The sequence below is a fragment of the Equus asinus genome, chromosome 30, assembly GCF_041296235.1.
Source record: "Equus asinus isolate D_3611 breed Donkey chromosome 30, EquAss-T2T_v2, whole genome shotgun sequence".
NCBI lineage: Eukaryota > Metazoa > Chordata > Mammalia > Perissodactyla > Equidae > Equus > Equus asinus.
In genome coordinates, this window is record NC_091819.1 from 2,791,828 (window position 1) to 2,819,139 (window position 27,312).

The 27,312-nt window shown below is 40.9% G+C and overlaps 1 long non-coding RNA gene across 2 annotated transcripts; it reads left to right on the top strand.

Annotated features, from left to right (window-relative positions):
- Positions 1-886: 886 nt before the first annotated feature.
- On the top strand, positions 887-27,060 carry LOC106823562 (uncharacterized). Of its 2 annotated transcripts, XR_011499396.1 has the most exons (4): positions 887-20,385; positions 21,193-21,285; positions 24,913-25,210; positions 26,631-27,060. It is a non-coding gene; the product is annotated as an uncharacterized lncRNA (long non-coding RNA). The 2 variants fall into 2 exon arrangements; XR_011499395.1 differs by having other exon boundaries at positions 890-21,285.
- The last annotated feature ends 252 nt before the right edge of the window (positions 27,061-27,312 follow it).

Genomic DNA, 27,312 nt, shown 5'->3' on the forward strand with positions numbered 1-27,312 from the left:
CCTATAATCCTGACATCTTGAGATATTAGCATTTTGAAGTATTTTAGTCTTTTCCTATGTACTTAAGTACTTCACTGTAGACAAAATTGGTATCATATTGTGTGGGTTGTTTCATATTCTGCCCTTTTAAACATTTATCATTATATGATCTACATTTTTCCATCCCATTATATTTTTTCAAAAACATAGTTTTTAATTTCTGGCTACAATTCTTTCAGATGGCTCCTTTTAACTTATCATCTCCTGCTGTTGGACGTTTGGTATTAATTAATTAATTTTGCTAATTTAAATAATTCTGGCCTTGTCACTTACCAACTGTGTGACCATGGACCACTTACTTAATATTTTTGTGCCTCAGTAAAGTGAAGACAGTAGTAGTTTGGGTAGTTGTGAAGAGTAAAATGACTTAAAATATATTTGTTTATCGCTGAGCCCGGGGCACAGTAGGTACTCAATACATGCTCGCTCTTAGGAAGCTCTCTCAGCAGCATATGAACATGTCTTCTCCTCTAAATGATGACAAGGTCCACCTCATATCCGTGTGGTGGATATTGAATAATATGTTCCAAGTAGCTAACGAGCTATCTGACTCATAATCACCCTCAGTCCAGTTTTCCTGGGTCTTGGCAGGTCTCCAGTCTTGGTCAGTGTTCTTCCTCTGTGCTCAGACAGTACCCAGAATGTAACTCTATCATATATTACATACTCTATTATTACCTATAATGTTTATTGTATACAGGACTTATCTCTTTGTACTGTGATGGCTTACTTTCTCTTTTACTTGTTGGCTAAGATTTGAGTCCTTTATTTGTCTGTCTCCAGCACCCGACACAATGGCTTACACATCATGGCCACTTGGCAAATATCTGGTGAAGGCATAGGAGCAAGAAGGAAGATCTAAGAGGAAGGTTATTTGAGAGAACAGGGAAGGAAAAGATCATGAGAAATGGGATTAAACTGTTAGGGAAAATGGGAAGATAATGGGAGGGGTGAAATTGGTGAGGATCCCTATGGTGTGACCCAGTGGGCTGATCACTGGGGGAGGAGAGGCACAAGTGAGGTTCCCTGGCTAGTAGGGGGCAGGATTGAACTACTCTGCTTGGCAGTCAACAGCTAAATTTTGAGTCCCTGCCATGTGGCTGGCACTGGGCTAAGTTCTGATGTAGATTGTCTCATTTGATCATTTCAAGCACCCTGTATTTGGTAAATGATATTAATTCCTCCAGGGGGGAAATATCCCCCAGGACTATTTTAAGGATGAGAAAACCAGGGATTTGTGAAGTTAAATTATTTGCTCCTGGTCAATCAGCTGGTAAGGAATAGAGTCATGATTCATGAGTCTTTCTGGTTCTAGGGTCTGGGCACTCATCACTCTGTTTTCCTCAATCCTTTTTGGAGCTTGGACCAGACCTGCCTTCATTGTTTGTCAAATAAGGTCAAGTGTGTCCTGTTAGTCACCGTGGTCAATTGCACAGGCATCCTGGCTCTCAGAATTCTTCTCCTTTAATAGTTTGGCATATGGTTCTTGACATTCTTGTGGCTATCTGGTGATTTGTAAAGAGACAAAGCCCTGTAGTAGGAAACCGAGTCAAGAAGGTCAGAATGTCCCCTGAGAGATGGCAGAAAGAGCCTGGTTCCAGAGGACTAAGCTAATGGTACTCAGTGGTCATGTCCTTTTTCATCCATAGTTGTGAACCTGGGACTGTCTGCAGAGTCACATCTGTCATCTCATTGTTTATGAGTCATCAGTGGAAAGAAAAGGAAATTGAGGATAAGTAGACCCAGGACGAGAGGTGGCATTTTCCTATACTCAATGGTGGAAGGGGAGCACAATGCTGGTGAAATAGGCAGGGAGATGCTAACAAGGTAAATTGCAAAACCAAAACCTATTCTGTTTTTTAAACAGACACATGAATCTGTAAAGCTTCAACGGTTGAAGAGTTAAAGGTTAAAACACGTGAGGATATATTTTCTAAAACCCCAAACATGTGAGCTTCAAGAAAACCGCAGTCCAGGGGTCCAGGAAGGAAAGGACTTCTGTGACATAAAGATTTGAGCATTTAGACTGAGGGCACCACGCTTTCTAATCACAGTTGTAGAGATGGTCCAGGGGCAATCCATTTGGATAGCGTCATTGCAGCAGGACCACAAATAACGACAGGTTCCTGCTGGCCCCCATTCTGCATCTCTGAGTTCTCAATTCCAAGTTGGACATACAATTTTTAGGGGCTTATCATAACTTTGCTCTCATTTCTGATGGGATGGCACTTCAGATTCTTGCAAAGAGGCTACCCAACTGGAGAAAGATTTGGGGAATGTTTGCCCCTTCATTTAGTTCATCAAAAGTAAAGCCACTCCTGCATTCTCTCCCAAATTCAGTCTCAGTGGGGAGTTCCCGGGTTGGTTAGGTTTGTCTGCAGCTAATCACAGTGTCAGAGATCTGGAGTGTCAGTTAATGGGAGCTACAGATTTGAACAATTAACATTGATTTTCTTTTCATAATAATGCCTAAGGTAAGCATTGTGGGATGGATGCCAGACTTGGCTGTCAATTTGGCTGTCTGGTAAACTTGAGGCATTTGACAAAAAATTTAAAGTGATTTTGGTCTTCACCATGGATAAAGGCCACAGTTCTGTCATCTGTACAGCACTGAATATTTTCCGTACAAGGTTTATTGTGGAAATGTTTAAAATCAAAGTATAGGCCATTCTTACAATGAAAACAATGGATTAAAATATATCCTGAATCCATCATTAAGCAACTCATGTCCTTCCTCTCTCTTTCTCTGTCTCTCTCCAGGAACATCTTTAGTTTATTTTCCTTTTGAAGACATTGCTTTCCTCTTGGCTTGGTTAGACTACGAGTAATAGAAAGCCTGGACTGAAATGGCTTCAAAAATAAGGAAAATAAAATCTCTCTCACATCGTAAGAGGGTCAGTGGTGGGGCAGCTCATGGCTTGGTGACATGATCAGGACCAATTCTTTCTATCCCTGTCATTGCCAGTGTGTTGACTTGTCCACTGATGGCCTTCATTGTTTCCACGTGGCCGCAGCAGTTCCAGGAAACAATCTGACACCAAAATAATGCCCAGTGCAAGAAATGAGGGTGCCCGGTTTTCTGTCTTTTCATCAGAAAAGAAATTCTCCCAACAACACTCCACGGATTCCTTTTTTATGTCACTGATGAGATTGTGGTCACATGGCCATCCCTAAGCCAGCCATGGGGGAGAGGATTGGAATGGCCATGATTAGAGTATTCAGGATTTAACCTTGAGCTGAGCTCACAATTGGGTCACTTTTCCAGTGGAGAAAAGGTAGGATTCTGTTGGCACGGAAGAAAGAGAAAATGGATTGGGGTAAGCAATCAATGCTGACTGCCACATCCCTTAAATTTTGTTCTTTTACTGCCCTCTTGATAGTTATGTCATTTCGGCAGCCTTTAATTTCAGGTAAGTTGGCAAGATAGAGTTCGCAAAGTTAGAATGGAACAGTCTGTGTGGGGCGATTTACCAGCCTGGGGCAGAAAGGAGACTCACATCCAAGGAGGCGGGAGAAGTGTACGCAGATCAGAGAAGTGGGTTTGCTGGAGGTCACACCTTTCAACAAGCCACCATTTCCTACCCAACTGTATTAAGAGAAGATGTGCAAGAGGCAGGGGACCTGAGAACCAAAAAGGAGCCTGAAGCCATGCAGAAACTTGGAGACTCCCTGTTTCCCCTGGGATTGTACATCAGCAATGCAGACCTGGGAGGATGGCCACCAGGTCATTGACCCGGGCAGTCTTTCTCACGAGGTACAGAGAGATTGTGCGGAAGAAAATAAGAGTGGGCTCATCAGAACATCCGTGGGGAATCTGGCAGACAGTAGAACCAAAATATATGTGGTGCTTTTCTATAAATGATCTCATTTGAGCATTCCTGTCCTGTCTTCTATCTCACTAGTCTTAGCAAACATTTAAGTACCAATTACTATGTCCAGACACATTGGATGCACTTTGTATGAATTAACTTATTTGTTCAACAGCCCTATGAAGGAAGTATTATGGTCACTCCCATTTTAAAGATCAGGAACTGAGGCCCACTGAGGTGGTATAACTTGCAAAAGGTTGAAGAGGTGGAAAAAGGAAGAAACTGATTCCATCGTATTAGTCAACTGCTGTGACACCTCCTGCCTCTTTGAGGAGGCTGGACCTTCCCAGAGATGCCAGTTGGGTAAGTTTTTGCCTTATCAGGTGGGTTCAGTTAACCTTGGTGCAGGAGGATGTTAAAAAATTCTTTGACCATTAGTTTTCTCACTACTGTTTTTTTGGTGATTGTTTCACATCTCACAACATCCCCTAAGTTTAAATTGGAAATCCAATAGAGCCTTTGGTTAATGCCTGTGACAACTATAGAGCTAGAAATCATACACTGTATGTTTGTTTGTGTGTGTGTGTGTGTGTGTGTGTGTGTGTGTGTGTGTGTATGCTCTCTGATAATAAATAACCCTAGAGGCAATGAAGATTGTATTTGAGTGGTTAGGTCACTGTTTTCCTAGAATACCCTTAAACACACAAGTGGGCCTTTTATTCTTGTATCCTAAAGATGTTTAATTAGAAAAGGTCAATCTTAGTATCTGAATGACCTATGGTCAAACCAGGCTCCAGCATGGGACCTGTGGCAGCTATTCCAAAAACTTTGGAAACAATGCTGATCAAACTTTTGTAAATGGAATCGAGTATTGACATACTTTGCTTTATTTGATAGATTTTTAAAAATCCAGATGTAAATCAAATTTAGCAAAATAAAAACACCGTATTTGCGGTTCAGTGCAAACTTGTATTCCTTTTGTAGAATGGAAAGTCTGTCTGCAATGTTGATATCCACTCACCAGCTGATCTGACTTGAAGCTGGCAGTTTTGGATATCAGGTCTGTGGTGTGTTCTCCTCTTTCTCTCTCCCACTTTCCATCACTCTCCAACTCTTTTCTATGCTCACTCACTCACACACACAAAGTAGCTATCCAAATCAGTTGCTTAAGATTGCTAACCATGAATCTGAAGCCACTGGGCCTTATTTCGAAAAATTTTCAACTACAAGGAAGGCGACCGTGAGTCACGTCCTGCCTCCTTGCCCCCAGGTTATCCTGTCGTGCTGTGGCTAATATCTGGATGACCTGGCTGGTCCCAGCAGCTACAGAACATTTCAGAAGTTGAGTTGACTTTTTTTAAGTTCCATCCTTCAGTGTTATTAAAATCAAATTAATGGGCAGATACCAAGAACTTATGACGTCCTCCCACAACCATCCTAGGGTTTGTGAGGGAAACAGAGAGTCAGAATAATAGAGCTGTGGACCTTGGACCTGAACTACATCATAGTTTAGCTTCTTGCTTGTGTTCGGTGGATATTAGATGACGTTATCCCTGATGTCCACCAAGAAGGTGCTTTCCTAGTACCAAGTGTGAAAGAGGATGCTAATGTGGAACGTAAGAACTGTGTGTGTGTGTGTCTAGAATGCTTGAGCGTTTAACCCCTCTGGGCCTTAGTTTCTTCTTCTGTAAGAAGGAAAGTACTTGTACCTATGTCCTAAGGGGTTGTAAGGATTAAATGAGTGAGTTACACTGAAAGCCTACCACAGAGTAACAACAATGTTAGTTATCACTTTTCCCCATCATTTGCAGACCACTCAGGTCTTCCATGGTGAAAGGTTTTGACTAGAGCTAGAAAATTATTAAATATTGATTGGAATTGATTCTAACATCATTTATTCATCTTAAACCTACATATATATTGATAGAAAAAATCCCTAATGTCTGCTTGGAAAGGATACTGAGAATTGCTATTCTGGCAAAAGCTGCATTGCATCCTTCTTTTGATAGCAAAGGTGATATGGAATAAAATGAATTATTGGAGAGTGGTCTGGTGAAGTGGGGCAATGGATATTAAGATTTTTTTGTAGGGCGGGGGTCACCCATGTTGCCGACCTCGCCTCAATTTATGAGAATGAGATGAGATTGGCAGAGCACAGAAGGCAGCCTCATGCACCTGGACTATATACATCGATTTCCCATCTGCAGCGCTGATGTTATATTTCCTATAGAAAGTATCGGTCCGTTAATTATTTGATCAATGAAGACAAGTGAAATTTGCCCAAGTTGAAAAGTGGAAAACAAAAGGCAAAAAATTGAGAAATGCTTGCACACGTGAAGTGACTTAGGGGATTAAAAATATTTTCTTGAAGAATAGGTTTCAGTGCAATTTGATAACAAATTGGTATTCCTGCTTTTATCTTATTTGATATCAGTAAAAAGTTGGCCCAATTTAGGGATGCACAATACTTTGTACGTCCTCTTAAGCCTCAGTTGGACGACCGTCATTGTTCTGGAAGGTGTTTGGACAATTTCGAATTACTGCAAGGATCTGCCTTAGTCCTAAAGTCGCTAAGAGATACAAAAGACCTATTGTGTCGACAACTTTTGAAGTTTTACGGGAATGGCTATTATGTTAACACTTTCTAAATGTTTTATTAGATAATTTCAAATGTGCTTCACATGCAGCTTCTTAAAGAAACACAGTTTTAAAAACTTTTCGGAACCATGTGCTAAACATCTGAAGACCATTAATTGAATTTGCAAAAAACCTGTGAATTTGCAAACAAATTCTTTGGTTACACCCAAACACTAGGAAATAGGATTTCTAGAGCTTGAATTTGAAATTTTTTTTTTGATGATGTTTTTTCTTTTGTTCAACTTCAGTTACCTCATCTGTAAAAACTGGTTGTAATTATAAATCTGCCTTATCAGATGGCTGAAATTGATGATAGAGGAAAATGCTTCGAGAGCCCTTCATGGAATTTGTAATTACTCTTCTACATTCCATATAGAAGTTTATACTTTATAACTGTAGAGAATTTTTCTTTACAGCTTTTGTAATCTACATTAAATAATTGATTCTTCTTGGTTTAGCTTAAAATCTAACTCTATAGCTGGAGACACACGTGTGTGCATGTGTATACATATGTATGTATTAAAAACAAAGTACTATCTTGGAACTTTAAAATTCTGTCACTTTGAAAACTAGCCAGTGTTTAATTTTTATCATTGCTTTTCTTTTTTCTTTTTAATTTTGAAATGAAAACGTCACCTAATGTCACTCAGAGTGACTTGTTGATTGCCCTATGTGTGTTTATATACTTTCTTCTGAGATGTCCTGGGGAAGCTGAAGAACACCTTTCTTCAGATTGCCGAGATTCCCCTCCCATCCCCTTACACCCCTATTATACCATGAGGAAAGGACAGATATTATTACCTCCACTTCATGAGATGGGAAAACTCAGGTATGAATGGTTGTGTTGTGAAAGTCAGAGTAGCAGATCGATGGCTGGGCTGAGATTGTGTAAGTGTTGACCCCAGGGGGATGGCGAGGCTCAGCCACCTCTCTGATCCTGGGTAAGCCCACCCACAGGTTGCTGGCCTCCCAGCGAAGCCATCCTCGCCACCTGGAAAGCCCACAGCCTGAAATTGATCTGGCTGCATTTTTACACTGGCTTGATGTTGAGAACTTGGTTATTCTCTTCCCTCATTTCACATCTGAAACCCAGTGAATGTACGTCCTCTCCTAACATCTTTCAAAAAGTAAACAACTCCCCTCAAATCTGTTATGCCAGAACTGCCACATTAGAATAAAATCCTGCTGTACCAACAATACATTTAAACTGCCCAACGTTTTTCTTCATAGCAGCATCATTTTTGTACCTCTGACTTGAATCTTGTTTGAGTCTGCTGAGTATCAGCAAAGACCTCTCTGATTTGTTGAAGATAGCTTCATAGTCCCAAAGTCCCCAAATCATTTTATCAGGAGATTAGCAGAGTGTCCCATTTGGTTACGCTAGGTTTAAGATTCCTCCTTTTCCTTTTTCTATTATGAAAAGAAACCATAAACAAGAGAAGACCAGGAGCCAAGGGAGTCTCTTGGCCCCTGGGACTGGTAACAGTGAGGCCCATCTTCTCTCTGAGGTAGGGCCAAGCTGCAGGTGGCCAGTTGCCATTTTTTTTTTGCCCATCCAAGAAGAGAGAGCCGAGCCCAAGAGCATCTCCAGCAGCCTGTGCATCAGTCTTTTCAAAATCTTGATTTTTGACCTGATTAGTCAAAAGACAGAAAGAGATAAAGCATGGGGAATTTTTAAGCTATTGGAGAATAAGCACTTTGAGCAATATAAAAAGAAAAAAGCCTATCATCTTAGATAAACGGGCATAGTAGTATGTATATTTAGAATCTTAAGCTCAAAGACTTTTTGATACTTTAGAAACAGACAAGTGTATCAGGCATATTTAAATTTGTTCATAAAATGGTCATTTTGGATTTATTTTAAAATGAAAGGCTTGAAAGAATAATGAAGACAAAAAACCCTCTATTTCTTCTCTCTCTCTACCACTGTTTCATAGTTTTGACAAAATACAAGAAGCTCCTTGCATCTTCCTCTTCCAGATGTTTCTGAATTCTTTTCTCCTGGAGTTTCACACCACTCATCAGATTCTAGCTCACTTTTCTCTAGTGATGGAGGGTTTTTTTTTTTTAAATGACAGAATTTGGTAGCCTTGGGATATTTTAGTGGCAAAAGTAGGCAAAAGAGAGAAGTTGAAATCCTTAAAAGAAAAGTTTTCAATTTAGAAGAACTAATGATCCAGCTGCTAATATTTAGATATTTACTCTTTGGTGTGAAGTCCTATTTCCGGGTACCTGCTGTGTGCCTGGCATTGTGCACGGGGCTGCAAACACAACTGAAGCCAAGATGCACAAATGTCATGGCAGCATCTGCACCAGCATCCCCCTGACCAGCAATTCTCATAGTTTATCACCTCAAAGAGCGTCACGATGAAAATCTCCATATTTTAAAGGAGATTAAATTCTCTTCTATTTACTCATTTTATTCATATTTAGGGAAACTCCAAACATTTAGATAATGATATGTGGTTATAGAAGGGGATATGACTCATATTTTCAAATATAGTGGACTGATCACACAGCTTATATTATCAAAGTGTTCTTAAGCATCTATAACATATTGGCAGGTTCTATGGGAAATACAGTAGAAGCCTAAGACAGCATCCTTGCCCTCAAGGAACTCATAGCACTCGAAGAGAGTTGTTTTTAGAGGAGGAGGGGCTGGTTTGGTATTTCCTAAGCAAGTTAGTTCCTTTTCCATTTGGTCAGGACTCAGTCAGTATGAAAAATAAAATTTAAGTATGTTCCGATATACCAATTACTTACTCTTAGATCTCTGCTTTATAATTCCTTTGGCTCTGAAAGTATAGTAAGATAATTCTTCACATAAATAAGCATGAATGCAGACCTCTTTCATACCATCTAGACATATGAAAATATTTATAAAAGCTTACACAACTTCCACATCCAATTTTTATTGTTCAGTAGTGTGGGCTTTATGAATCTTCAATGCGATTGTCGGAATTGCCTCACATAGTCTTTTAATTAACCTTCCATGGTTTCCAATTGCATTCCCTTTATCTGTTAGAATCTAAAATATTGATAGGTGCTTTGTCTCGTTAAACTGAAATCTCTGACTAGCTGTGTGTACGCCAGTGTCTCCTGCAAGTGTTCATGGCACACGCGTTTACCAGCACCTTGAAGGGCCCGCTGGACGTGGTGCTGGGGATGAGAGCAGGTCATCATCGTCACATGGGAGACGACAATACAATGTGATACGAGCCACCCTCATATTCCCTATGGGCTTCGAAGAGTTCAAATAATTGGTATTGAGAGATGTTAGATGTGATATTAGTTTGAGAAATAAAAATTACAGCTCAGAAATTATATTCCTCCCGCTAAACTATTCTCAGAGGGTCATCCATATTGTTCATTTGTGGTGTTAGTATCTGGCCTTTCCCATAAGAAGATGAGAGAATGGCTGAAACAGGAGTGTTTAAAGTGAAAGGAAGCTTTTATGTTGTGTGTTGTTGGGGGCAGGGTGAGTGGGTCTTGTTTTTTCTCCATAGGTCTGTCCATCCTTTGGACGACTGTTTATGCATTGACACTTCTGGGTCACCAGCAGCTGAACCTGTGGGAGGAAAGATGAGAATCTTGAATGTAACTGAGAGTTTTGCCCTAAAGGGAGCTGATCCTGGGGAGTTGAGTTAGGAAAGCTTTTGCTTCAACTTCCAGTTGTAATTTGGGCAAGGTTTGGGGCTAATGGCACGGTGAGAGCTGTCTGCCAGACCTTTTTGTTTTTTTTTTTTTTTAAATCAATCAGACACATTGTTTGTTCCTCTGGGTTTGACAGACATGTTGTAATAAGGTCCTGAACTGCTCACTACCTCTTTATGTACCTTCTGTCTAAAGGCTTGTTACTATTGTGACCTGTATTCATGGAACCACAAACAATGGGTTTAACCATTAACTTTCAAACCTTTAAATGAATTCTTTTTATAAGATGAGAATTATATAGGCTTCCGCTGGTTGCTTAGAGGAAAAAAAGAAAAGGATTCAGGTTGAATTAGGTTATTAAGAACTGGGAGTTGATGGTTAGGATGCCCCTAGAATGAGCAGATAATTTGCCTTGACCTGACCATGTCAGATAACTCTGTTTAGCTGATATTCCAGTGTCCCTGGGGAACTTAAGGTTTTCTAAAGTTGGTTTGGCTGAGTTAGTAAAGTTAAATTGTGGCAATATTTTGTATTCATTGAGTAAAGCCCCAATCGTTGCCAATACTTAGTGTCCATTAAGGCACAATTTGATGTTAAGTATCTATTTTCAGGGCTCTTCCCGGTGAGCCTTGGGAAAGTTACAAGCTACAAAAGATATATTGTTTTTTTGAGAGATATAAAAGACCGAAGAGAGTGACCAAAATCCTACCCCCTTAGATTCATAATTATCTCTATGAATTTTCTCTTCTATTTTTAATTGAGCAACGATCCCAAAAAGAGGCAGCTTTTCAGAAAACTGTACAATCCCCCATGCCTAAGCGCTTAATTCATTTTAATAATGTTTCATGCACAATAAAAGGACCAGCCCATCAGAGTGGTGAAACTTACTTAAATTGCTCATGAAATATCATTAGTAACGCGGGAGCCCATTTGGGGTCTTCCGTACTCTCTACTTTTTGCTATTTTAATGAGGCTTAATTTCCACATCCTGCTTGGAATCACTTGAACTCATGCCATGGTGTAAATTTCTTTCCTCTGTACCATTAGGAGAGCCTTTTCCTGTCCTTCTGGTAGATTAATTATTTTTCAGAATCTGTCTCTAGGCTGGTTTAACCTGCTGGCCTCAATTTTCGGATCAAGAAATAGAACCAGAATGAGACTAAGTGATGGTTCAGCATGATCCAGCCCCAGCAGTCAGCAAAAGCCACAGTGACTTGGTCCCGATCCTGACCTCACTAGAGTCAGTTCTCGGATTCACAAATACACGGGCTGCTTTTGATTAAATTATTTAATCAGCTTCATCAATATTTGACAAATTTATTGTCGGTGCCTCTCATTTAGCAATTAATTACATAATGTGCCATTCTTTTTGGTTGGTGTTTTGTATTGTTGTTTATTCTTTTTCCCCAACTTTATTGAGTTGTTATGTATTCTTGTATATTTAAAATTGAATTCCTTGAGAAAGCCTGTGCTGTCTGTGACTCTCTCAAGGAAAAGGACTGTGACCCGTAATTCTTTGCCCCCTCTCTCCTGCCCAGGGCCTCACATTCAATAGGACTGGAATTTGAATTGATCTCCTTTGTAATTTGAGAAAATATAAGTTTCAGGTTTTGAAGTATTTCCCTGATGGTATTAATTGATAAGTTGCTGAAGCAGAGTTCTTTAGTTACCTGGTTAGTGTCAAAATCACCGAAAAATGACTTTTTTTTTTGTCAAGGGACACAGAAAAAGCTGTTTGTTTCTGGATCTTTCTTCACCGATCTGCCATAGTGCCTGAGTTTCCTTGCCTCTTTTAGGAGTTAACAAATAATTGGACCTACTTAAAAGTCAGTGGGACAACACACCAACCCATTATGATTTTAGTCTGTAGGCAATGCTGGGAAGGCAGATTTTCAATGGTACAAAGCACCAGGATGGCAGATCAGGTTAAAGTACTCTTTATATCATCATCATCATCATCATCATTATTATTATTATCATTAATTATTATTGATCATTGTGAGAGTGGACATTTCTCGATCATTACTATATGCCAGACATAGTTCAAAAGTGTTAGCTCAGTTAACCCTTACAGCATCACAACATCCCCGTGAAGTAAGCACTCTTATTACCCTATTTTACATGTGAGGAAACTAAAGCCCAGAGATGCTAAGCAACTTGCCTAAGGTCACACAGCTAGGAAATGACAAAGCTAGTCATCAGGTGGTCTGGTTCCAGGACCCGAGCTTCACTTGGTAGGAAGAACACTCTCCGGGAGAAGGTGGGGTATGGGGGAGGCTGAAGGTGGATATAAGACTTGTCCTACCCTTGGTTTCCTTATAACTTTGTCCAGGGTGGGATCTTTATCTGTGGCGTATCCACTAAGTGTCAGCCTTAAGACACATGAAGCCACGTGGTGAGAGGAGATCAGGTCTTTTCAGGGTCTATTTTGTGTTAGCAGTGAAGTTCTTGCTGCTTGGAAGTTGCAGGAAATGACCCACAGGAAAGCTTTCTGGTTCCATTTCTGATCCCGTAGACCCCCCGCAGAGGCGGCAGGGAAGACCAGAGGAGCTCAATGACGGAGTAGCGAGCATAAAAGCACTTCAGGTGGGCACGGTTGTTCCAGGGAGGGGAATCTGGACTGTGGCAGAGCTGAAGGAAGGAGCTCAGAGCATGCGCCTCTCACTACCGTTACTGTTCAACCTCATCAAATAACAGCAGGGGAACTTGCCAGTTGAATCAGGCATCTGGGTTTTTTTTCCCTTCTCTTTATTTCACTTTTGTTTTCTACTCTTATAAATAAAAGTCATCCTAAAGTCTTTAAGACAATTAGATGAATTGACTCATCTGCTCTAAATTTTCCCTTAAAATTCAATTTCCATTTAAGTTTTTAAAACCTATGTGGTCTGTAGTGAAACATGGGAGGTGGGATCTACATGGCCCGCCCTTCTTATGGACGGGGAAACAAAACACAGAACAATCAACTGAGCCACAATGAGGGCACACCCAGTTAGGACCCGAGCTGGGACTCAAACCAAATGCCCACTTCACATTTCAGGGCCTCGCGCTCGCTCAGAGGTAGGAAAGTTCAGTCTGTTTGCTCCTCCTCTCTTGTGACAGAATGTTCCATTTCAAGTCTTCATTCACCATGATTTAACTTCCTGCCCAATATGGTATAGCGGCTGTTTACCGACGTTTCCACGCACAGAGGAAGACAGCATTTCCCCCCCTCTTTGAAGCTGGGCGCGGCCACGTGTGTGAATGTCTTTGGCCGAGAACATGTGAGCAGAAGTGACCATTGTGTGATACTTCTGGGATGTAACATTTTGTTGTCAGAGTGAGGCTCTCCAGAGCTCTTTTCCCTTTCCACGTGAACCAGAGAGGTTGTGTCTTCCAGACGGTACCAGATGACAAAGCTTTTTCAGCATAGATGGCTGAGCTGCTACAGAGAAGACTGTTGTCCCTACAGAGTCACCCAGACCCTGAGACTTTGAGTGAGCGAGAAATACATCACCCCTGTGTTAACTCACCAAGGTTACTACCTTGTTTGTCACTGCAGCATAACCTAGCCTATCCTGATGATTACCAATGGGCTTTGGGGGTCTTTGTGAGCTATATTAGTGAGCACCATCAGCTGGTAGGCAATATGCTAAGTATTTAAGATGATTTTCTCATTTAATGATTTAATCCTTACAATAACCCAAATGAGGCATGTGTCTACATCATGTGCAAATGAAGATATTGAGTCCAAGAGAAAGTAAATAAATTCCCCAAGTTACTCAACTAGTAAGAACCAGAGTTTCACTCCCAGGCATCTATTTGTTTTTTTTTCCCTGAGGAAGATTCACCCTGAGCCGGCATCTGTGCCAGTCTTCCTCTTTTCATTGAGAAAGATTCACCCCGAGCTAACATCTGTGCCCATCTTCCTCTATTTTGTATGTGGGTCTCCACCACAGCATGGCTGCTGACAAGTGGTGTAGGTCTGTGCCCAGGAATTGAACCCAGGCCACCGAAACGGAGCACGCCAAACTTAACCACTAGGCCATGGGGCCAGCCCCCCAGGCGTCTGGTTTATTTCACCACACTGCTCTGCCTGCCTTAAGATAGTGTTAACTCTCACTGAGTGGTTGAGATTTTTAATTTTTCCTTCTTCTCCCCAAAGCCCCCAGTACATAGTTGTATATTTTTAGTTGTGGGTCCTTCTAGTTGTGGCATGTGGAATGCCACCTCAGCATGGCCTGATGAGTGGTGCTGGGTCCACTCCCAGGACCTGAACTGGTGAAACCCTGGGCCGCCAAAGCAGAGCGTGTGAACTTAACCATTCGGCCATGGGGCTGGCCCTTCACTGAGTGTTTAAAAGCGGCAATTGATCCCATAAGCATTCTGTAGAGTGCCTGTTGTGTGTTTATCACTGATCCAAGTGCTATGGGTAGTGCAGTGTGAGAGATGAGTCCCAACCTTAAGGAATTCAGAGTCTGGTTGAGGGGAGTAAAGGACATGAAACAATAATGAGCAATAGGAGATGCGAGTCAGTGCTGAACAGCCTTTGAACCTCCAGCTGGGACTTGAAGGTTAGCTAGGATGTGAGTAGGTGGAAACCGTGGGGGGGGAGCTGTCTACGCCGTCCAGCACGGTGGGGAAGAGTGTGGGCTTGGATTGCCTGGCTTTCAATGGCAGCCCAACCGCTTAAGCTTCTCTCAGCCTTCTTCCTTCATTTGTGAAATGGTGTCTGTAATAGTGCTCACGTGACGGAGTTGTGGTGAGAATTATGCGGGACAACGAATGTGAAGGACTTAGCAGAGTGATGGCATACAGTGGTGCTCGATAAATGTTACCTGTCTCCAGGTGCTGGAAACAATAGGAGGAAGAGGCTGGTATGAAAACCAGCATGTGAAGTCATGATACACATGATAATACCCATGAGCTTGAGGGGTTCCATTTATGTCGCATTCTTTCTTTGAGACACGAAGAAGACAAGGCAGCCCCTTGTGAATGCACTGAGTGTGACGGGTGCAAAGATGGACTAGACACGATCACTCGTGGATTGAAGAGTGTGGATGTATTCAGGGGGAATGGCTCGGGGGAATCACCATGTGCGTGATGGGAGAGAGAGGAGAGGATACAGTGCAGAGCACAGGATGCCTGTGGTGCTCCCCAGGCCCAGGTTATGAAACAACCGAGGTTTTATGCAACAGATGCCACTGGTAAGCATGGTTGACATTATTCTTACCATTTTCCAAATCTGCTCCGGCAGCTGCATGGACGCTGGTTGCTACTCATGTATATGCTGTTTTTACTTGATGACGTCAAGTTGGGGAAAGAGCGTGGGTTTTGGAGTCACACTGATCGAGATTTCAGTCCTAACTCTGGCACTTACTGTCTGATCTTGGGTAAATTTCTAAACCCCCTGAAACTTCAGTTTCCTCATCTATAAAATGGGGTGATAATCCCCACCTTTCAGGATTTAAAATGGATTAAGAAGGATCTATTTAAAGCACCCAGGACAGTTATTCTTGTCAGAACTATTGTCAGGGGCAGCTCTTGCTGTTATGAATGATGGGTCTTCAAGACTCCAGCAGGCAGCTCTTGCCAAGACTGGGATTTGTGGATTTTTACGTCACAGAGAGCCACTGGGGAAGGACCAAGAATGTTACGTGGAAATACTCCTCTAATTCCTTCACTAAATCATTCTCTCTCCCTTGGTCTTGTGATTTTTTTTTTTTTTTTTTTTGAGGAAGATTAGCCCTGAGCTAACTTCTGCTGCCAATCCTCCTCTTTTTGCAGAGGAAGACTGGCCCTGAGCTAACATCCCTGCCCATCTTCCTCTACTTTATACATGGGACGCCTGCCACAGCATGGCGTGCCAAGCGGTGCCATGTCCGCACCCGGGATCTCAACTGGCGAGCCCGGGGCCGCCGAAGCGGAACATGCGCACTTAACCGCTGCGCCCCTGGCTGGCCCAAGGTCTTGTGATTTTTAAGAAAAGAAATAAGATTTATAAGTTTATAATAAGTACGGAATATCAACCCGTGTGGAAAATGAACATCGTAATTTTACTCATCTTAGTTTTAATTAAAGATCATACAGAATTGGTTCCTTAAGATGGCTCTTTCCCAGCGGCTCACCCTCTCCTTTGACATCCATAAAAATGAGCCAGTTTATGGCGCCGGCCCCGTGGCCGAGTGGTTGAGTTCACGCGCTCCGCTTTGGTGGCCCATGGTTTCGCTGGTTCGAATCCTGGGCACAGACATGGCTCTGCTCATCAAGCCACGGTGAGGCAGCGTCCTACATGCCACAACTAGAACGACCCACAACTAAAAATACACAACTATGGACCGGGGGGCTTTGGGAGAGAAAGGAAAAATAAAATCTTAAAAAAAAAAAAAATGAACCAGTTTAGTTGCTGTTTTTACCTTTCTCTTCTTTCTGCTTTAATCTAAATTCAGCAGACAAATATACGTCAAATGGAATCGAGCGGTGAAATCGCCATCTTGCCTTCAGACTGCCGCCTGGCACCTGTGGGGGGAGCACCGAGACTCCTCTGCTGTCTTGGAGATACTTGCATTTTGACCGTAAGGCTCGTCGTGGGAACATTTATATCTGCAGGCAGAGCAAGCTTGCGCTGAGTTGAACTTTTGGGTTCTGTCTCACAGAGAGACACGCAGAGGGATATTTTCTTGCTGTTTAACTCTTTCTTATCCTCTCATAAACAGTCCTCATGGGATTGCTTCATCTCTTCTTGTCCAACTGGAGTTCGTGTTCATTATGGAATTTTCACATGTAAAGTGGTTTTAATAGGCCTGTTTGGTCTTCGTTCTCTGGAGTACCCAGGACTATACACCAAAAAGGGAGGGCAAAGATTCGTGACAAAAGGTTTTTGTTGCCTTGCAGTTCCTTCATTGTTTATTTAACCAATATTTATCAAGTGCTTATGCTAAGTCCGTATACTAGTCTTGGAGATACTATGGTCGATAAAACATAAACCCTGATTCTCTAGGAATTTTTCCTGTTCAGTATGAGATTTGGGCAAGTTAGCAGGAAGTTAATCAGAAATGAGAGGTGTGTGGTGATGGGAAGCCCACAGGAGACCCTGAGCTCCTCAAGGTAGAAGTCAGCCCTCCGCCTCCTTCATAGAGCTTGTCATCTGCTTCCCTGGAGTAGTTCTGGGTGGACATGTCCTTCGTCCTGTACCACAGACTGGCTCTTTGAGGGCAAGGACTTTTCGTCTTATTTTTGCCGGTGTCCGCCATTGCACCCAATTCAGTTCCCAGTGAGTAATAGCCACTCAATAAACGCTTATGGGATGAAAATGTCATCTCTCTCTCGCAATGTTTGCTTTATCTAGAAAAACATTACACAAGTGAATCCCAGCTTCCAATTTTAATCTTGTAAGAAGAATGTTTTAATATCACAAAAGCAAAAAGGTTATAACACAATCCCACCACCCTAAGTCGTTCATTCATGAGTTAAAATTCATGAGTCAATGAGTAATATTTCAGAAAGCATTTATGAGTTCCTACCATGAGCAGACACTGTTTGAAGCATGGGGATGCTTCAGTAAAGAATCCAGTCGTAGTCCCTTCTGTGATGGAGCCAGTGTAGGAGATGGTAAACAGATGTGTATTGAAATTCCAGTTATGCTCAGTCTCCTCTTTTCTTCCACTGGCCTCAAGCTCCAGGAGCCATTGGTTCCTCTGGTCAGGAGGGAGGGATGGAAGTAGATAGGAGGGAAGCTCAGTGGAGTCTGTGGGGATGTACCAACTTGAGAGGCAGGCTTCCAGCCAGTGGGCCACCTGTTTCCCCCTCTTTGGGGTTTGCCTGGGTTGGTCTCAGTTCCTCAAGAATATTTACACATCAAAGGCTGCTTCCAGGGCAAAGTCCTCATGTTGCATTCAACGAGACTTGGAATTCCCAGAATTGCCATCCTGTAAGCCAGAAAATAGCTTTGCTCTGCATTGCATCTCTTCGATTCCCATTGTGCTGCCTTCCAGAGGGACTTCAGGAAGTCAGAAGCAGCTTTTCCAATTTTATTAATGCAGAGTTTGTTACTATGGCTCTCCTAGAACAGGCATTACTATAGTTTCTTCTGGTGATGATAAAGATGCCTCCTACGTTGACGATAATCCTAAAGAAGCTCCTGAGAACTGCAACAGCTTTTTTGAGTCCAGTGGAATGACGGTACTAGTTAGGATTTGGCTCCACTATGCCAAACGAGACAGCAGTTTATTTCTCTCTCACATAAACATAGGTAATCCAGATCCGGTATGGCAGGTCCATGAACGTCAAAGACCCAGGGTTCTTCTTTCTTTCCAGAAGTGCCTTTCATACTGTCTAAGACACCTGCTTTAGCTCTGACCATCATGGCCACATTCCACCCAGCAGAAAGAAAGTTCAGGGTGAATCAGAGCCTGCTCTTATCCAGGAGTTTGCACACACTGTTTTTGCTTATATCCCACCGGTCAGATCTTAGATACACAGCCACGTGGTGGTAAAGGTGGCTGGGAAATATATTTTGTTTTGTAATGATCACATATCTAGTTAAAAGTGAAGATTTTATTTACAGTGAAAGGGCAGAAGGGATAGCTGGAGACAACAAGCCTTTCTGACATACTGGGCCAATGTGAAGACTCTTGCTACCATTGGCCAGGACGCAATCGTGCTGGCAAGACTAAATTATAGTTGTTGCAGAGCACTGGGTTTCTCCAGAGAACATTCAGATCTGCGCCAATCTTATGCAAACCACTGTCTCGATTTAAGTGCGGTGCGTGGCCCGTAGTGAAGTGCAGATGGTGGTTTTGGTGGTGAGGTGGAGAGGGGGAAGTTGGCAGTACTAATTTCACACTAAAGTTAGCTCTATATATTGCCGTTGATCATCCCAAAGCATTCTGTCTAAGTTTTCAATTTGATGCTACCTTCTAAATTACTAGGCTTCCCTTGGAATGAACGAATCAACTGACGTGATGAAACTGAAGTCAGCGTATCTGTGGGATATCATTAATTTGCTCCGGGGACCTTGGTTCAAGCAATTGCTGCTTGTCTCTGAAATGGGAACTGAGGTCATTTTAACATGTGTTTGTCTGATATTAAAGATGACTTTTCTGGTTCCAGAGATGAGAAGCTCAAGTATAAAAAGATAACAAGTAATCAATCTAGCCATTGATAAGGATTCTCTAAATGTGTACTGTCCAATACAGTAGCCATTAGCTACTTAAATTTTTAAATTAGTTGAAGTTAGATTTATTTCCTCGGTTGCACTAGCCACGTTTCAAGAGCTTTACAGCCCTGCCTGGCTAGTGGCTACTGTAACGGACGATGCTAGTACAGGACATTTCCGTCACTGCGGAAAGTTCCGTTGGAACGTGCTGCTTTTACTCTGGAGGGAGAACGTAGCTAAAGTAGTCAGATAATGTATTACATTCCATTTCACACTTAATATTATTTTAAAGGAATGGATAAATTCTGATGCTGAAGATGAATCAAGATGTTAGAATAAGGGATTCCAGGATCAAGATACCAGAATGTGAACAAGGGAGCATAGCGTGGATCGATACATTGGATAGACACATATATATTATGCTCACGTTAAGGATCCAAAACTGGACTCAGACCGGATGAGAATTGTTACTAGGCGTTTTGCTTAAATTTAACACATTTTGTGCGACCTTTCTAAATACATTGGCTCAAATCAAACAAGAAGGATGACTAGAACGTAAGATCATACTTATCTGTGTTTCTATGGAAAGGATTAGAATTTTTTTATGTGGACTTTTTCCCCCCACAAAATTCGGATAAAGATTCTAAGTTCAGCTTGGACACATTTAGTTTGAGATGCTTGTGAAACATCCAAGTATAGATGTTTCCATTTTTCCTGTATTCCCTTTCAATCTTCATTTGCATTTTAGATCATTGTAATTATAGTGAATATTGTACAAAGAATACTTATCTATCTTTAAGTATTACCTTGTATTTTAGCATTTACTTAATAATTTCCATCTTCCTGAAAATGGTGGTTTCCAACTGTTTACTATTTTGAGTTAATATGCAGTAGACATCTTTGTGAAATTAACTTTTTTTCTTCTTTTGGATTATTTTTTTAGGATGAATTGCTAAGAAACGAGATAATCAGTACAGATGTGTGAGCATCGTTCCGGCTTAATACATGTGGCCATTTCTTTCCTAGGAGTCATATCGGTTTGTCCTGGTCAACCTGTCAGCTGGCTGGCCCCACCACCATCTGTCCACGTTACAGATAATCAGTTGTAAATAGGTATCCTGAGTATATGAAGATCTGTAATCACACTGCTTGGGTTCACATTGCTATTTAACCAAATGCTAGTTATGTGACTTTGGATAAGTTACTAACATTGCTAAGCCTCAGTTTCATTGTCTGTAAAATGGGAAGGAGCAGGTATCCACTTAGGTTTGTTGTGAAGATGAAATAAGAGAACCCCTGCAAAATGTTGAGCCCAGTTCCTAGCCCATAACTGTTAATCGTTATTACTGCTGTTATTAGTATTTATTAGTATTATTTCCTTAACCAATAACAAGTTGAATCCTTCTTTCACGTGCTGTTTTATACTTTTCATTTTCTTTTGTGTGGCTCTTTCCATCTTCCATCCTTTTGTTTTTTGGCATTTTGTTATCCTTAACCCTTAAGAAGAGCTATTGATAACACTGTTTGTTTGACATTTATACTGATTTTCCTCCAATCTTGAATTTTTTATTGTATAGAAATTTAAATATTTTATCTTATTTGATCCAGGTATCTTTTCTTTCACATTTTCTTCTATTGTGTCAAATCTGAAGAACATATTATTATCACTCTTCCAAAGACCTATTTGCTAGTTTTTAATGATTTAAGAACTAGTTGATGTGGTGTTTGCCTTTATGCGTGAATATAAGTCATTGTTTTGCCTCCTTTTTCCTGCCCACAGAGTTGTCTAGTTAGCCCAACACCATTTAAAAGTAATCTTTCCTTTTCCATTGTCTCATGATAACTTATTTTCCACACGTTACCTTCTGTTATGTGACTGTTCTAATCAGTAATGAGCTGTGATTTGACCATTTCTTTGAGGTCACTGGGGCAGGTGGCGTCCAGGAATTTTCACTGTCTTGGGAGAGTCCAGCATTTACAAAGAAACTTGGTCACCATCTTCTGTGTCCCGAGGTAATTGTGGGTAGTGCACAAGAGTTTAGTCTTACTTGAAAGCTGTAAATCTTATCTTAGCAAATAAAATAAAACTGGCTAATGATCACCAACCATATTTTCTTTTCTTCTAAGGGATGGGCTTGAAAAAGTAAAGGGGAGGGGAGGTTTCTTACAACAGCACTAAAAGAGCTTTTAAGCAGAAAATTGCCTTAAGTCAACCAAGAGAGGTTATCCTCATTATACAAACACACCCTTCTCAATTGAGCCCTTTTATGTTATAATTGTTTTCACATCTATAGAACTCCATGAGAGATTATGCTGAAAATCTATTTGTTTGTCCAAAAATATTTTAAAAGTACTTTATCTTCCAGAAGGACTGGGAGTATCAGGGCAGGTTGGTTTCAGAGGAAATGTAGCCTAGTGCTAATAATTTGTCATATACAATTCCAGTGACCCGTGGAGGAATATGGTGAACCAGCTGGATGTGGAGTTTGGGGAAAGGCTGGCCCGGTTAGCTGTGGGCCATTTGAACATCTAGTTCAGGTGGAATCAGTGTGCTCAAGAATAGTTGGGATGCTTTGCTGGGAGAGAAATGTGGATTCGCCATAGTGAATGAAACTGGTCCAGGTTTATGGTTCTGTTCTAGTTCAATTGAGGCATAAAGAGATGGTCTTTATGGTCTTCTGACTATACCTACTTTTCCTGTGGTGGACACACCACGGACTTGGGTTGATGCTTTTAGTCAAAAATGCAAAGAATTTAGTGAGCTGCATCTCTGTGCATGGAACTATGCTTTCTCTTAAGGGGAGAACAGAGCCCTTGTGTTTTAACTGTTTACAATTCAGTTGGGGAGGCAAGACCTACACATATGAGAATTTAACAAGCAGTAAAAACCAGCATATAAATCGAAGCCACATAAATGACAGAACAGTGACTGAGTGAGCATTCAGAGCAGGGAAAGTTACTGTCGGGCGGGGGATCCATAGCAGCTTCCTGGGTGAGATGGGAAACAAGTGAGTCTTGAAGGATGGATGGGTGATGAGGTGAAGAATGGAGAGCGTTCAGGTGAGAAGTGGCCTAAAGAAGGATGAAGGGACATGGAGGAGCAAAATGTGCTGGAGGAGCAGTGAGTGAACAAGACAGGCTGGTGTAGACGAGGTTGGGGGGGAAACTGAGTCTGATTATGAACAGCCTTGAATGCCAGACTCTTTCCCTAAATGACTAAAGAAAAACTAAGTTTATTCACTTAGTAATCTTATTTAATAGCTGTTTGAATTTGAATGCCAGACATCATTGTAGATGCATTGGGAATTTTGCCCTTATGTGTTTGTTGAGTAGGACGACAATGAAGGGTTCATTTGGACTTTTAAGAACACAAAAGAGTCCAAAAAAAAAAAAAAGAACACAAGAGAGGCAAAGCACAGAGCACTTTTAGGGTCGTGAAACTACTCTGTATAATGCTATCATGGTGGATTCACGTGGATATATATTTGTCTAAACCCATCAGATGTGTAACATCACAAGTGAACCCTAATGTAAACGATGGACTCTGGGTGATAATGATGTGTCAATGTAGGTTCATCAGTTGTAACAAATGTACAATCTAGTGGGGAATATTGATAATGGGGGAGTCAGTGCATGTATGAAGTAGGGGTTATATGGGAAATCTCTGTACCTTCCACTCAATTTTGCTGTGAACCTAAAACTGCTCAAAAAAAATGAAGTCTGTTTGAGAAAAAGAAAGGTTAAAAAAAAAGAACAAGCAAGTAAGAGACCTATATAGGTTTCCTTCTTTTTTTCTTGGTGAGGAAGATTGGCACTAAGCTAACATCTGTGCCAATCTTCCTCTATTTTATATGTGGGATGCCACGACAATATGGCTTGGTGAGAGATGTGTAGGTCTGTGTCCATGATCTGAACCCACAAACCCTGGGCTGCCGAAGTGGAATGCATAAACTTAACCACTATGCCACCAGGCTGGCCCTGGTTTCTTTCTTTTAAAAATTTAAATTGAGAGGGCCAGCCCTGGTGTCCTAATGGTTAAGTTCAGTGTGCTCCACTTCCAGCGGCCTGGGTTTGGTTCCTGGGCATGGACCTACACTGCTCTGTTAGTGGCCATGCTGTGCTGGTGGCCCACATACTAAAAAGTAGCAGAAGATTGGCATGGATGTTAGCTCAGGGCAAATCTTCCTCAGCAAAGAAAAGAAAAAAATTAAATTGAGAGAACCAAGGTCAAAATTTTTAAATGCACACCGTAGGGAGAAAGATGTGAAGTATTTGACTTTTCATCTCTGATTTAAACTCTCATCTCTGCTTCTTTAAAACCACACTCTTGGAAATAATTTGAATAGTTGAATCCTAAAAATTGCATTTCTATTATTTGTCAACTGAGCTGTCACCTTTCAAACGTGCTTTAAAATACATCCCCTCAGTCATGATGGATCCCCCATCACCAAGTCCTGTTTGTTAGCCAGTCACATATGTGATGTTGGACGCTACAGAGCAGGTTACAGGCTTGTAGTTCCTGCCACCTGGGCAGGGACAGTCATACACTCGGCAAGATGATGCAAAGTCAGTCTGTGGGCACCCAACACCCGGATGTGCAGGACAAAGGAAGGCACCAGGCTTTCCATCATCCACAACAAGGTTTCCCTCACCTTTCTGTATATGCTTTTGGTTCGTCTTGACTCTGCGCCTGGTTGAGGAAATTCAGACACATAGTGCAGGCAGTTAGGGGACTTCTAACGAGACCTAAGAGGTGGCAAAGGACTAAATTCGTTTATTTTGTCTCTCTGTTCTGTATCACACAATTCTCTCATCTCATATTTCCTATAAACATTTTGACATTCTGTTGAATTTTCTCTAATTTCTTCCATCTGGAAAAGCAGAGTATTCATCAGGAAACCGCAGCCATCTTGCCTACCTTTAAACTCTGACCGTTCAATTGCTGGCCATAGAAAAAAGTAGATTGTCTAACTTGCTGAGCTGGGGCATGCAGATTTTCTATTTTGAGAGAACATTAAGGGAAAAAAAAAGGGTGGGAGTTGATACTAATGAAATAAAATGAGGAATGATTATTTCTATCGTTGGCTGTCAAAATTATTTTTGTTAAAAAAAGAAAAGGCTGATTATTAGGGGCTGGCCCCATGGCCGAGTGGTTAAGTTCGCCACTCCGATTTGGTGGCCCAGGGTTTCACAGGTTCGGATCCTGGGCGCGGACATGGTGCCACTCATCAGGCCACATTAAAGTGGCATCCCACATGCCACAACTAGATGGACCCACAACTAAAATATCCAATTATGTACTGGGGGGATTTGGGGAGAAAAAGCAGAAAAAAAGAAGATTGGCTAACAATTAGCTCAACAATTGTTAGCCAATCTTTAAAAAAAAAAAAAGATGATTATTAAATTAGAAATAATGTACCACGGGTTGTCCTAGTCACTTGAGCTTAAAAAAACAGAAAAACAAAAACGAGCAAGATTCCTCCCTTCGTGGAGCTTGCTTTTAGTGTGTTGGACAGATAATAAAAAACTGAAAAATAGTTATAAATTTTTAATAATTTTTCTGTAATTTTACAAATTAAAAACAATTACAAACATTAAAAAATATATATTTTTGTTGTTTATAACGTCTCCGTCCTCCAGACACAGCGTTCTGTGATCGGGCAGCATGCTCATGGGGAAAAGCCAGCCGGGCTCACACGGGTGCTGCCAGCCCGCGCTCTCTGTGGACCTCAGAGCTGGGAAGGGTGGAGGCTCATCCATCGTCTGTGGCCCAAATGACAACTCTTCTCCTGCCTGAGCTTCGCATGTGGTTTTCAGATGGCAGCCCCCTGAGTCATTTGAACTTGGAGCCTGAAAGGCTTTCTGTTCAGTCAAATGCCAGTACTTGTAAAATTCTGGGTCTTGATAAAGAGAAGAGTCTTTTCGGGAGCTGTGAGCGGTGAGTGGTGCATCTCATGATGTTGTCACGTCCACGGTGCACCTCTCTTGAGAGTTTTCAGGAAAGTCAACTCAACGGATTCAGATAGGATTAATTAATTTTTACCTTTGTGATTCCCTTTCTTGCTCTTTATTTTCTGTCTTCAACGCTTAGATTACATTGACCCCTCGTTGTAGCATCGCTACGTGAACATTGCAGAAAAATGTGGAAAATATTTTTAAGAGTGTAAAAAATTAAAAAAAAATATCACTCCACCGTCAAAGAAAAATCTGTGTATAATATGAGAATTCTTTTTCTTTTGGCCTTTTTGAGGACATAAATATATTTTTGGAAAACATAAAATCTTGTAGCTTCCTTTTGTTTCTTCTTGATGTTTTACCAGGAATGTTTTCTCATGTTATGGAACATTCTTTCTAAATATGTTTTTTTTTTGATGTTTGTTTAATATTCCATCGTGTTGATCTGGCACTATTTTAAAAACAAGTTTCTGTTGTTAGAAATGTATTTTTGGTGATTTTTTTGGCTGTTATAAGTAAGGCTAAGATGAGTAATCTTGTACAAAAACTTTTTGAGTTGTTGCATAAAAAGAATTCAATGTTTTTAAATTAAAAAAATTTTCTTAAAAGTATTTTTAATATGAAAAAAATTGATAAAGCAAAAGTTGAGTCTAATGCAATGAGCTCCCATACCTGTCAGCCAGTTTCAATAATTATCAAGATTTTCATAATTATCAGTATTTTTCTATATCTATAAATGATTACTTTTACCTTTCCAGGTGGTCACTGAAAAAAAAATTCCAAGCAAGATCGTGCCAGTTTATTATATTCCCATGAGCTGCCTTAGTAAAAATATTAGCGTAAAAAAAATGTTTTTTGTTTTTTTTTTGCTGAGGAAGATCAGTCCTGAGTTAACACCTGTGCCGGTCTTCCTCCATTTTTTGGGACACCGCCATAGCATGGCTTGACGGGCCGTGCATAGGTCTGAGCCCAGGATCCGAACCTTCAAACCTTGGGCCGCCAAAGTGGAGTGTGCAAACATAACCACTACACCACTGGGCCAGCCCCTAAAAATAACGTAAGTTTTATAGGCAAAAAAAAATTATTTTGTTGTTTTGATTTGTATTTATTCAACAGCCAAGAGTTTGAAGGTACTTTCAAATTTTGTTGGCAATTTGTATTTATTCTTTTTGCATTGTACATTCATGTCCTTTGCCTATTTTTCTTTTCTGGTATTGATCTTTTCTTACTTAAAGAGCTCTATATAGAAAGGATATTAGCTGATATGTCATGAATGTTAAAAGTACTTTCCCCAGATTTTATTTGCCTTTTAAATTACTTGTATGCTGTTTTCTGGAATAAGAACAGTTTTCATTTCTAAGTAGATGAATCCACATATCAAAACCTTCTTTTTTGTTTTTAAGGCTTACATCATCTTTCCTCGTGGCAAGTTTGGAAAAATCCCGTACTCCCAGGCGATATGACACGGTGATTAATCATGTGAGCTCTGGAGCTGTGTGCACAGTTCAAATCTCCACTTGGCATTATAGGCTGTGGGCCTTGAACAAGATCCTTAACCCCTGTGTGCCTCAGTTTCTTCACTAGTAAAACAGAAATGACTATATTGTTACCTACTTCATCGAGTTGACATGGGGATTAAGTGACAGTATATGTAAGATACTTTGAAACACATAGAAGGTGCTATGCAAATAAATATTCGATATTGTTATTGTCCATTTAACTCTTTAATCCAGTTGAAGCATTTTGGTGCGTAAGTAACGATTATAAAATCCTATCAGACAAGTCTTTGCTTACAAAAATCTTCAATACTTTGTGGTGATAAAATTCAGCAGATGAGAAAACACATTTAAGAAATGGTTAAAAAAAAAAAAAGAACTACACTTTCTTCCCTAATGTTAAAATAAAAAGGTAGAATCTTGCTTACAAATCCCCGTAGAATTATAAGAAATATCTACTTTTTAGTGGTGAAAGAAACTTTACATATCCTTAGCTAAACCTTGTCATTCAAAAACTGAAGAAACAGGTGCAGAGTGGACAGGATCCACAGCTGGAATGAGACCCAGGGCTTCTCATTCTCCCTCCAGT